At 37.1% G+C, this 13,092-nt stretch overlaps 1 long non-coding RNA gene across 1 annotated transcript; it reads right to left on the minus strand.

Annotated features, from left to right (window-relative positions):
* Positions 1-1,754: 1,754 nt before the first annotated feature.
* LOC119031478 lies at positions 1,755-3,734 on the minus strand. The gene is made up of 3 exons (XR_005078613.1): positions 3,620-3,734; positions 3,435-3,523; positions 1,755-2,954 (listed from the first exon to the last, which is right to left on the minus strand). It is a non-coding gene; the product is annotated as an uncharacterized LOC119031478 (long non-coding RNA).
* Between the last annotated feature and the right edge of the window lie 9,358 nt (positions 3,735-13,092).

A 13,092-nucleotide genomic window follows, 5' to 3' on the forward strand; every position in this document is an offset into this window, starting at 1 on the left:
AGTTTTATGACTGTGAGCTGGTTAATGGTTCACCTGAAGACAGGTGACAGGGGGAAACAGAAACAAGATGGACACCCAGTTCACACACACACACACACACACAATCCTTCTTATCTCTTCTTTGGAAATGTTTTTTTCTTCTTCTTCTCTGTCCTTCATCTGTGCTCTGCTTTCTCTCGTCACTTGAAGCCATGACACGGCATAATTATTTTATGATATTAATGTTTTTAAGCTATTTTGAATTTATTGTGCAGCTCATCGTCAACACTACATCCATCAGATTTCACTGTTTCACGCTGCCTTCATGGTCCCTGTTGAAGAAGAGGGAAACTTGTTTAATCTGGCTGAATAAAGGAAAAGAAAGTTGACGTGTTCGATTGTGCGTCCTCTGTGTTTCCACACAGACGCACATCACAATCTGAGCTGCTGGAGTTTTATTGTTGTAAAGTAAAATAATCATTTTAAACAGGATGTTGTGTTGATATTCTTGATGAATATCACCACATCCACAGTCAGTGTGTTCAGGCTGTTTATGTCCAAGTCATAAAGAAAACTAATTATTTTACATGTATACAAACTTCTTGGTAAGTAGGTGGTAATTAACAAGTGACATCATTCAAATTTCATAGAAATTACCGTCAAATTACCCAAATAATCACCTCAATGTGATTTGAAAATTATATTAAATTATTTTCCCCAAAAATTGGTTAATGAATAGTGGATCATCTCATTAATACATTTACAGAAAACTTCAGTTTGTTCCTCTCCGACTTCTGCAGGTCAGTAAATTAAAGTAACTCTTTTACATTTTCACCAATTTCACTTGATTCTTGATTATGCAGTTGTATTTGTTGTTGTATTTAATTAGCATTTTAAGATGGATAACTATTATTCAAAATATATACCTTAAGTAAAATTATTTGAAACATGAAAACAGCTGAAAACAGATATTAGTGGGAAGTTTCCTGTAAATGTATTAAGTACATTCTCAGCTTGTTCTGAACTGTTTGTTGGAAAATAATAAAATATGATTATAAAATATATATTGGGGTACATTACATGGGGGTAATTTCAAAGAAGTTAAAAATATATTACATGGTAAACACGACTTAGGTTGGTTATTAAAACATTTGCAGACCTGTGAAATTAAGTGTACAAATGTTACGTGTTCATGAATACTTAAAAAAAACTTCATATTCTGTTTATTATTATGCAAAGACAGGGTACATTTATTTGTGTAACACCTTTTGTGCACAAGGCAAATCAAGAAGTGCTTTACATACACAATACAAACAACAACGATAAAAACATGATAAACACAATAATTACAAGCAAGCAGCCAAACGACACAGAATCAAAACAATAAGACAGCAGTCATGGTTCACAGAATAAAAGCAATTAAACAAACAAATATGTTTGATTTAAGAGAAGATTCATTAAGAGCAACAGAGTCAAATTCTAAATTGTGTATGAATACATGATATCTTTAAAATGTTCCTAATATCACACTTACTTTTATAAAATCATGAACATGTTTTAATATCATGTTCCCTCAGTGACTGATTTTATTTTCTTCTTTTTTGTCTTGAACGTTTCTTTTTTGGTTGCTATAAAGAAAAGTCTCAGAGTAGAGGATTATTTTCTTTCTTCAGATTGAGTGAATGTGTTTAAATGCTTTTCTTTCATTAGTTTTTAAAACCTTGTTGTGTTGCTGAAACATTTCAGAGTAATAATATCATGAAAGTCACAACATTCATTAGATCTATTAATCTAATTAAATCCAGAAATCCTGAAATATTCCTCTGGAAAAGTCCAAACACTGACTTTCGCTTCACAGCTGCCACATACTGCATCATCTTATATGGCACTTTTATTATGTAGCATGATGCAACTGTGTTGGTGTGTTTCACTTCCTGGTGAATATCTATTTACATTTTGAGCTTCATGAGGAACAAACCTGACACCAAGTTAAAACAGTTTTTTTTTAAATTTGATAATAAAAAAAAAGTTGAATAAATAAAAAGTAGAACAAAAAAATTATAACAAAAACATTCATTTTCTGTATTAATGTTAAAACTTAAATTCAGAGTGTGTCAGAGTTGGAGCGAATATGTTAAGTGTTAATGTCGAGATTGGTTTGAAAAGATGTTTTACTTTGATTTGTGAATGCAAATAGAACAAAACTGTATTTTTTATTTTGATAGAATGAAAACAAGCTGTTATCATCATGTTAAACAAACATTAAACAACCAAACACTTTACAAAAGGTAACAAAGTTTTAAAATGTGAATGTAACATTTTATTTTTAGCTCAAAATTTAATAAAGAATGAAATAACTCTTTTTTTATTTCATAAAAAACAAACAAACATATAAATCCATAAAAAGTGTGAAACCAGGAGCCGCTCACACAATTCAACATCAATATAACATCAATATAACGTCAATATAACATCATTATAACATCTATCAAACACTTGAAAACACAAATACTCCTCGTGTGTGTGTGTGTGTGTGTGTGTGTGTGTGTGTGTGTGTGTGTGTGTGTGTGTGTGTGTGTGTGTGTGATGAGAATTATTGTGGCTTTTATGTGATTTTACGGCAGCAGACTAAACTAAATACTCATCAGTGTAAAACAATAAATCTCCCATAAATCCATAAAGACGCAGATAATTCTCCTCTTCAGGAGGGCAGCAGAGGGGCTCAGACGCCCGGCAGGAGGGAGGACACTGCTGGAGGGTTGACCGTCTGAATCCCGGCAGCACAGAGCCCACGAGCAAGATGAGAGTTCTGTTTTCTACCTTTAATTCACTGCAGTTTGGTGTGAAACTGTTCTGTGTTTTGATTTAATCTGTAGATCTGTAGTCAGGTGAGTTTTCCATAAATTGCGCTCCACACATGACATCAACGTTATACAGAGACAAAGTCACAACCCGTCTGCTGGATCTCCATCCACCTTAGATCAGACAAAATATGTACAGTAGTTCAAGAAGAGAGACAAATAATGTGTTGATCCTGTTTGAGTTGCTTCATGAATCACACACGATGTTTGTCAGCACGTCATCAAACTAATTAAACATCAGACTGTGAAAATACGTCGTTATAAAGACGACACAGTGTCGTTAGTGACGTCGTCTGTAGAGCTGCTCCTGTTTATCAGCAGCTCACAGAACTGAACCAGAACCAGCTCTCCTCTCACAGAACCGCAGTCGTCAGTATGAGCACACTTATTGTCAATTTCATCTTTTTTACAACCTTCTCTGAGCCCAGTCAGCGGCCATGTTGGTGTCGGTGATGTGTGTTTAGTCAGACGATGTAGTTGAAAACATTATATGTTTAAATCATGACATAATTCAGATGTGATCAAAAATGTATTTTGTCTTCAACCACCACACACATTTATTCTGATATAAGCTCCCAGAACACACTCACTTACTTCCGAAACTCACTGCGTACGTACGTTGTCACATCGGCGGCGGATGAGTTTGCCTTTCTGTTTTTTTCCCGTTTGTCAACAGGAATTTCCTGGAAAAACATGGAACATTAGAAAACATTTACAAAGTATTATTGACATCTGTTTATATAATATAATTATTCATGATGACAGAAAGGCATTTTTACAATGTGGTGTTAACATTTTTACTTCCTCCTCGTTGCTGTAACGTTTCCTGATACAGGAAGTGAAGATGACTGTGGTTGGAGGTTGAACCGTCGTCATGGCGACAGTAAGAGGAGATGGTGTGGCGTGTTTCCCACCGCTGAGCTCGTCGGCAAACATCTTTTAAAGTTTCTTTTTCTTCATCAGCTCGTCAGTGATGGCGCCCTCGTGTTTACCTGCTCAGTTTATGGTCACATTCAAACACATCGACGCCATAAAGTCATGAGAACCACGACACCTCGCCAACTGTACGCCGCGGCTACGTGTGTGTGTGTGTGTGTGTGTGTGTGTGTGTGTGTGTGTGTGTGTGTGTGTGTGTGTGTGTGTGTAGGTGTTTAAAATGATTAACCTTTACAGCCTGTTAGCCTCCTCCAGATCTGTTCATCTGTCGAGGTCGTAAACGAGGAGAGCGTTTCATCGACGGCTCAGGAAACGACCCAGATGATTCTCACAAATGAGTTTTTATAGATGGTTTGATTGGCTCTCGAAGTGAAGAATCAACTCACAGTAAGAAAAAGAAAAACACTTTTGGTAGTTTGATACAACCTGATTCCACATCCTGATAAACAACTGACAAACAAAACTCTGCTGGTTTGTCTGTGACACCGTCAGTGGTGAAAAGTAACGAAGTATTCAAAGTTTTCCAGGTCTATGAGTCCTGCTGCATATGTAAACAGCTGCATTTATCTGATAAATTACCTCCAGTGATGTCAGTCAGTGGCTCAGTTGCATTGTGGGTAATGTAGGAACAGTTATTGGTCTGTCTTTACTCTCTTATAACACTGTAGGACTCATTATAGACAGTTTAAAAACAAATTAACCAGAGAAATCACCTTTTTATTCTGTACATTCTTCTTCCTTTTTGAAACCTGGAGCCAATATTACCCACAATGCATCGTAACCACTTAGTGACATCATTAGATCACTGCCTATATCAGTAACTGTTTTCTGTTTTACTGTTTCTTATGTTTACAGATAACAAAATGTTGCCTTCTCTCATAAATGTAATGTAAATGTCAAACTGCTCAGTGTTTGACACAGAAGCAGACAGGCTGGTACGAAATGACACTTTTTACAAGGAAATACACAACTTAATTTTTTGACTTTAATGCAGAATTTACCAGAAGGCTCAAATAATGAAGAATCTCTCAAAAATTTTATTTCACATAGTTTGTTAAGTTTTTCCTAACTCAGTAACTCACTAAATTGGGCGATTTTTAAAGGGAGTCTGGGGACGTTCTCCACAGGTGTCAATAAAATGTTGTCTTCTTACATAAATTGAGAGTCAAAGACAAGGAAACAAAGAAATGAACAACTTCATGTCTTGATTTAATGCTGAATTTACAAGAAGGCACCAATGATTTAGAATTTATTTCACAAAGTTTAAAGTCTTAACTCAACAACTGACAAAGAAAAAACAAATTAAGGGACTCTGGGGAGTTTTTTTCTTTTGTTTAATTTTTTAAAACATTTTAACCATCAAAGTAAAATAATAGCATTTCTGATTGATCTGCCGGCCTCTTATCAGTAAAATTCAATCAATCAAACATGTTTTGGTGAGTGGACAGTTTAACGGAGCCAGAATGTGAAACTCATCAGTGATTAGTTCTGATGAAACATGTCAGGAACACACGGTCTCATTAAAGCTGCCCATCCCTGCACGGTGTCGCAAATCACTTGACTAATGTATGTTTTCTATATATGATTAGCTCACACACACACACACACACACACACACACACACACACACACACACACACACTCATACACATCAAAGCAGCCGCTGCCTGCTGTGTTTCAGTCTGTCAGGCTCCAGAGGTTTGTAATGTAGCTATATTCTGTGTGTGTGTGTGTGTGTGTGTGTGTCACTGTTTGCCTTGTAATAATCTAATAATTTGACCTCTCACACACGCTGATCGGTGACATTTTAACAGCCCTATTAACCTCTGTCTTACTCCACTCCTGCGCTCGCTGCGGGTCAAAGGTCACGACCCCGAGACGACCCGGAGGACTCGCACCTCCCAGAGCCTCCGAGCTACAAATGCTAATGTTCATGCTAACGACAGGGGCAGCCGGCCCGTCTCTTCCTGGCTCTGCTTCCCGCAATTGTTTACCCAGACTGCACCTGTGAATTTTGACACCAGGACGGTCCGAGAAAGAGACAGAGGAGGAAGACGAGAACAAGAGAGGAAGACGAAAAACAAACGTATAAAACCAAGAAGACAAAAGATGCTGAATGTTTAACTCTTACATCAGGATGCAGACAGGTGTTACAACATGTTAGAAACAACTCTTAGTTACACGAAGCACAATTCAACTGCAGCAACAAATCATTAACTAGCAACCACAATATCACCAGACTCCCTTAACAAATCACACTGTTTTAAGACTTGTTGCATGAGACGAAACTCAGCAACAACTTTATGAAACATTTCCAACAGATTTTAAATCATTTGAACCTTCTTGTAAATTCAGCATTAAAAAACTTTTTTTTTCGCTCAGTTATTTTCATCTTTTATTCATAAAACAATTAATTGCCAAGATTTTAATTTTGATAAGTTGGTCTCTTCTGTACACATGACATCTATTAAGAATCCCTCCTCTACTGCACTTCTGGATCGTTCATCCAAAGGTGTTTTGTTTTGGTTTTTTTTGGTCTTTGATGCAAAAATATTAATTTGTTATGTCATGATATTCACAATAAAAATGATATTTAAAAAGATGCAATGTTATCTTGGGAACAATCCAGTGAAGATGTTCAGCCTTGTGTATCTTTCGTTAATGAGTTCATCTGTTTTACCTTTTCACAAGTAATTAAGTGTAATTCTTCTCGCTCTCACTTCCTTCCACTCGTATTTTGAAGAAAACTTATTTGCCAAAAAAGGGACAAAACACACAGTAAATAGTAAGAAACAGCTTGGATTGCATTTTTAAAAACATATTTTTTGTGTTGTTTTCTAAAAGTGTGTCATCAAAACCCACAGGATGAATAAAAATCACTTCTTTGCACTTGCAGACTGAACAGCCACGTCCAAGACTGCAGTCGATCGAGTACACAGTCTGTCGTCTGCTTGGCAGGCTGCACTAGGACAGTGATCACAGATCTGTATTAATCATGATAATATTCAGTTTTCTGTCTGCTCATATTGTTACATCTGTGATGATGTAAGATTCAAATTGTCATAAAAAACTGTTGTAATCAGCACAGTGACACACATGAACACTTGAGAGGGAACTGAAGGCGGAACAACAAGCAGACCTCTTCATTTCTGCATTTCAAACAGATTTTCAGCTTCTGTGTTTGCAGCTCTCAGATATAAATCTGTGAGCTGATTGGGGTCATAACGAGGACACGAGCATCCCATAAAAGTATGAGAGAGGTGATGGCGTGATGCTGACTTCCTTTTACATTTTTCATTGGTTAACGATTGACTGTGTTTAACAGCCTGCAGGCCGGAGAGGAGGAGGCGTAGAGCTGAAACTGAAAATAACTAAATATTACATACATGTTAATAAAAACATGCACATATTTTAGTTACAGTTACTGTAAAATCAAGCTAGGATGAAAGATGTGCAGCCCTCTGTGTTGTGGTTCTAGAAGTGAAGAAGAAGAAGAAGAAGAAGAAGAAGAAGAAGAAGAAGAAGAAGAAGAGGCCTATCTGTGTTTCTTCTGTTGTTACCAAACATGAACTTGGAGAGGATTCAGGGTTCTGCAATATGATGTCGAAACCCCGACACTATCACCAGGACGAAGGTTAATGAGGGGGAAAGGTAAGGCGGGCAGGACTCACACACACACACACACACACCTGCAGTAAACCAGCTCTTATAAACTGCAGATAAAAGCAGGTCAGAAAGTATTCAGAGTCACTTCAAATATGTTGTGAATTATATTCCATCCGATGAAGCAACTCTCGCTCAATATCATGAAACACGTGTCGAGGTGCAAAACATGAACTGTTGAATTGTTAAAAACACAAACAGCCTGCAGACACGAAAACAGTAAGAGAGAAGTTCACTACGACTCCCAGGGTGCATTTCTGCAGGAAACATCTGATCACAGATTTAAAAAAATCTGCAGTTTTTTTGAATTCAGACAAAAAACAAGTTTCCGGGTCCGACTCATCTCTGCAGGGTGAATCAACGTCAGCTTGTCACCTCAGAAGTTGTTGTCGCTGTTCGTATGATGTCACTCCGTAACCACCAGCAACGCCATAGCAACCACCCAGAAACCCTTAGCAACCACCGGGAAGAGTCAAGAATACTGAGAGCTCCTACTTTGATATTCACAGTCGGATTTTGTTGTTTAGAAATCTTTAACAAACTTTCCGATGAGTCCACGAGTGAAGCGACTGTGTTTGATTCATGTCAGTAATGACGACGGGATGAAGGCGACTGGACAGCCGAGAATACAGAGAAGACTTATGTTACGAGAAAGAAAGAAATTATGACAGGAGCAAAGGAGGAAGTCAGGTGATGATGATGATCACAGTCTGACATAACCTACTTTACATACGTTGTGTGCATAAAGAAATTAATGTGCAAACCTTTAACCCAAACCATGTTGTTTCTCCAACTTTCCACAGCGTTAACCATGTCTAACAACAACAAAAGCAGCTGAGGGCGACATGAATTGATATAACTGATATTTTTACCAGTTATTTTTTTTGACCATTGAAAAGTTTAAGTCTAAAATGCCCCTCAGAGATCTGAAATTGAGTTCCCTTGTTTTCTGTTCGGTCTCTCAGGCTCGTCGGTCGTGTTATTCATTCACCACATTACATACGTTCAGTATTTATGACTTCTGAGAACATCGTCCTCTGGCAGGAGCTTCTTCTTCCTCGTTCCCACAGCAGCTGAACGCTGAACAAATAACGCGACTGAACTGCACTGTGGGAAATATCATCAGCCCGAAGTCTCAGCAACACAAACTGAAATATAATTTAGTTTTTTCATTTGTTAAAACTGAACTTTACCCAAACTTTATGATTTTGAACGCGTTGTTGATTTTAGGACCATATGAGAGCAGAAATCACCAACATTTTTGTGTTTAATGTGATTTATTAGATTGTAATCTTTGTCAGAAATGAGTCGAAGCACGAGGATCACAGCAGTTTGTTTGCACTACTTTATTAATTTATTGTTTTATATATATTGTGAGACTTCAGAATTGTGTGATCTTGCAATAAAACGTCACCAGTGTTGACTGACGAGGTGGCTGCACGTTACAGGCCGTAAAATAATAATAAATATCAGTGAATCACGTTACTGCAATAATATAAACTTCGCTTAATTGAAATTGTTCAGCTGATAACGTTCAACACTTCACTGTGTGTGTGTGTGTGTGTGTGTGTGTGTGTGTGTGTGTGTGTGTGTGTGATGTAGGTTAATGGGGCTGCAGCAGTTTACTATATGATGAGCTGTAATTGAGACAACAATCTGTCTGACTGATAGACGGTAATCAGTCTGTTCATAAAACTCCTTGTTTCACCTGAATACTCCGCTGCTGTAAAACCACCCAGACACCTTCAGAGCGGAAATATAAAATGTTTAATATTTACATTTCTGTCTGCTCAAATTAAAAAACTAAACTTTTTTAGAAAAAGTCTTTTCACTTTTTTTTTTTTTTTTACGTTTTTTTATTTAGTGTAGAAAGTATAATGTAGTTTCTAGTGGTAAGTATTAAAATATATATAAATATAATGAGTAGAGACATTATTGAGTGTAAAGTGTTTTTCCACATGTAATTGTTTAATTTGGTTTCATAATTTTAAGAATTATTGTATATTTAGTTTGTATTAAATTTGTCATTTTTGTTTGATACACACCAAACCTCATTAAGAATCTGATGCATTTTATTTATATGTCTATTCTTTCTTCTCAGGAACATTTAATATATTTCAATATATTTTTAAGTATTAAAATACATCTAATTAAAATTATCTGCATTTTTTTAAAATCATAATTTTGTGTTTTTGTGTATTTTTCGCTTCCTGTACTGTTGAATTTATGTGTCCAATTTTTGTAACCAATTTTTGTGTTTTTCTATATTTATTCACCACCTCTGACAAACTATGGAGGCAGTGTGACACGTAGATTCAACACATTTTTAATTTTATTTTGATATCATAAATCTGTGTTTACCTCACGTAGTTTTATTTAAACTATGACACAGAAAAGGTTTTAAATTCTATTATTTTTTATATAATATCTTCTCTGTGTGTTTTTCTGTATTCATCCACCACCTCTGACGGACCGTCACCTGTATAGTGTAACGGATACGATCACACAGACCAAACCTCATTAAGAATACGCTGTATTTTACGGAGCTGGTTCGGGGGAATACCAGTAGTCCCCGTCATGTCTTCAGTATTATCTGCCCTTTACAGCGGACTACCGTTCCAGCACTGCGCCTTTACAACTCCACTGTTTATCCACAATCAATGTGGCCAATGCAGGGGCGTATTAGGGGCAGTAAGTATATTGTAAATGAAAGTTTATGGTAAAATGGCCCATAAACATGCGGCTGTATAAGTCTGGATGAGCTGCTGCTGGAGACGATTCCCCGAGTGTTTATGGACGCCGGCGAGAGGAGAGAGTTTGCTCACTTTGTTGTCTTTTACTTTTATTTGCTCATATTATTGTCTCTGTTGACTGAGATCATGTAGTAAACATCTTTGATTGGTGACAAATTTTAATGCAGTGGAGGCGTTTAATGTCACGTGACCACGACAACACATTCTGTTAAAGTATTTTTCATTATTTGGATTTAATTTCATGTTTTGAACGTGCAGCATGAGGAGCGAAGGACTTGTTCAAGGTCGTCACTGTGGGGCCGTCAACCATTTTGTTTTGGAGACAGGAAATGTGGCCTGAAATGGCCGCCGCCCCCGTCACATTGTCACGCAGTCATTCGAGTTGTCAAACACACACTGACTGTTTGACCGTGTGTGTGTGTGTGTGTGTGTGTGTGTGTGTGTGAAGGACAGACTGATAAAAGAAACAGATAATCTTCTGATTGATAACTCACATTTTCCGATGAACAATAACTGTCAAGTCCATGAACGAGTGTAACCGAGTAAGATTTTTTTATATTTTCAAAGTCATGAGATATTGTTACATGTCAGAAAGTTAAATTTGACCTCGCTGGTTACATAACGTTCAACAGTCATAAGCTGATCCGTCGTCTCCAGGTTTGCAGCGACGTCGACGACATGCCGCTCTTTACTGGCCTCTGACTGGCTGCCAGATGAACATTTGACCTCCGCGATAACAGCCGAGGATGTTGTTCCTCATTAACACGGTCACAGATCACAGAGAACGCTGCCACCAGCCTTCAGTCATAAAAACACTCTTTCACTTTACATTTATTACTGAACAGCCTTATACACTCATTTATGGTTGAGAAGTGTCTAAAGATGTTTCATTCTTGTTTAATGCCATGCAGGAGCTGTGTTTTAATAAGAATATAATGAGTGAAGCAGGAGAGAAACACAGAGACACTGGCAAGTCAGCGTAGACGAGTGACGTTAGCATTAAAAAGATTAACATTAGCATATAATCCCTGATGTCTGACTACTTAAATCTAGAGACCCCTCTCAAGACCAGATAAGATCTATTTTAATATTATTAACATTAGCTGTATTAGCTTAAAAAAGTCAAGTAAGCATTAAAAACTGTAATGTTACATTAAAAAAAAGAGCAATGTTAGCATAAAAAAGAGTAACGTTTATGCGATAGCATAAAATTCCTGATAAGACCTGATAAGATTTAGTTCAGAAATAAACATTACTTCTTACTTACATACATAAGTACTGTTGTAATGCAACCCTCGCATTCAAACGGGTAATGTTAGCTTAATAAAAGAGTGACATTAGGATAAAATGTCTCCTGTTTTAATGCTGCACACGTGTAAAAAAAAACGGCGTCATTTGTTCTTCAAACTGTCCTCGACAGTAGAGCTGCAGGGACGATGTATTGTTGCATCTCCCTGGTTCCCTGGACAGAAACCCTGTGGGATTAAACTTTATGACACTTCCAGGTTGTGTTCATCAAGATAATCTTCACCACTCTGTGATTTCTGAAGTGTAAATTAAATCTAGCAGTAAAAAGCTAATGTTAGGCTATAAACTCTCTGTAGTCTCATTTAGAGATTTGTTAGCAACCTTCGCTTTTGACACATGAGATGCTTTATAATCAAACTGTGGGATTTTTAATTTCATGTTGTAGAACATACTGTGTAAATATCTTCACCCTGTGGTTACAACTCACCTTATTACAGACATAAAACTAAAAATTTTAATAAAAAAAAACCCAAAAATTTTACTTCAAGACATGGGAACTTCTGCTAACTGATTCCCATTTTTAAGACTCATCACTACATTACTCTATATAGTCAGATTACTGAACAGATACTTGCTAAATATACTTCTTTTTTGGATTCATATCATCTTAAACTCTTGAGAGACTTTGAATCAAAGATTTTAGAGTCGAGATCAGTTTTATACTTATTATAAAATAACAACCTCTCTGAAACATCTCCCTGCGACCTGGTGTCTGTATTTCCACGTCTGCTGGTGAATCCTCCTGCTGTCGTCCATCGCTGCTATCAGCGCTCATCACGCCTCCTCAACAAACATATCTGCGTCTCTGTGGTGAAACCATCTTTACTGCGTCCACCCCTCAATAAACTTTATGGTGGTGAAGAGGCCGAGGAGCTCGGCTCTCATTACACTCTGTTTACCCAAAAATGAGACGCGAGCAGGCCGTTGCTACTCACAACGTGGATCCACAGTGTTTGTCCTAGTTTTGTTCATGTAATCGTCTGTAAGTTAATATTGAACGTATAATTTTCACTTTAGTAAGTAGTTTAAAATCTTTATACACCTGTAAACTTGAGATGTGATTGGTGGACTGAACCAAATCATTAATATAGTCAAGCTTTAGTGATGTTTACACTGAGAGACGTGCTGCTGTAAGCTTCGCATTGCTACGCACAAAACAAAACAAAATAAAAGACGTTAGTATTGTGGGATCATGGGAGTTGTTGTCTTCATTGTTAAACCACCAGCGCTGATGAAAATCTTTCTAGTTTTATGTTGAGTCCTCATCAAAGCAGCAAAATTCATCCACGTGTGTTGATTAATTTTTGATTCTACAGCCTTTCAGATAGCACGGCTAGTTTTTGGCTAACGTGTTAGCACCAGTCAGCCTCATTTTCACTTTGTCACTCTACATTTTTGTCTGTACACATCCGTTTACTCCCTCCTGACATGTTGTTGTCATGATTCACATCAAGAGTTACTGAACTAGCTAAATGTTCAAAATGTTCCCACCATTTTGTTATGTTTGAGTTCCACAGACATCAGAAATTATACGTATCTGATTATCTGCTTCTGCTCACTGTAACTATGATCCATAACGGCGGCACGACAGT

The sequence above is a fragment of the Acanthopagrus latus genome, chromosome 13 (genome assembly GCF_904848185.1).
Source record: "Acanthopagrus latus isolate v.2019 chromosome 13, fAcaLat1.1, whole genome shotgun sequence".
In the NCBI taxonomy this organism is placed as follows: domain Eukaryota; kingdom Metazoa; phylum Chordata; class Actinopteri; order Spariformes; family Sparidae; genus Acanthopagrus; species Acanthopagrus latus.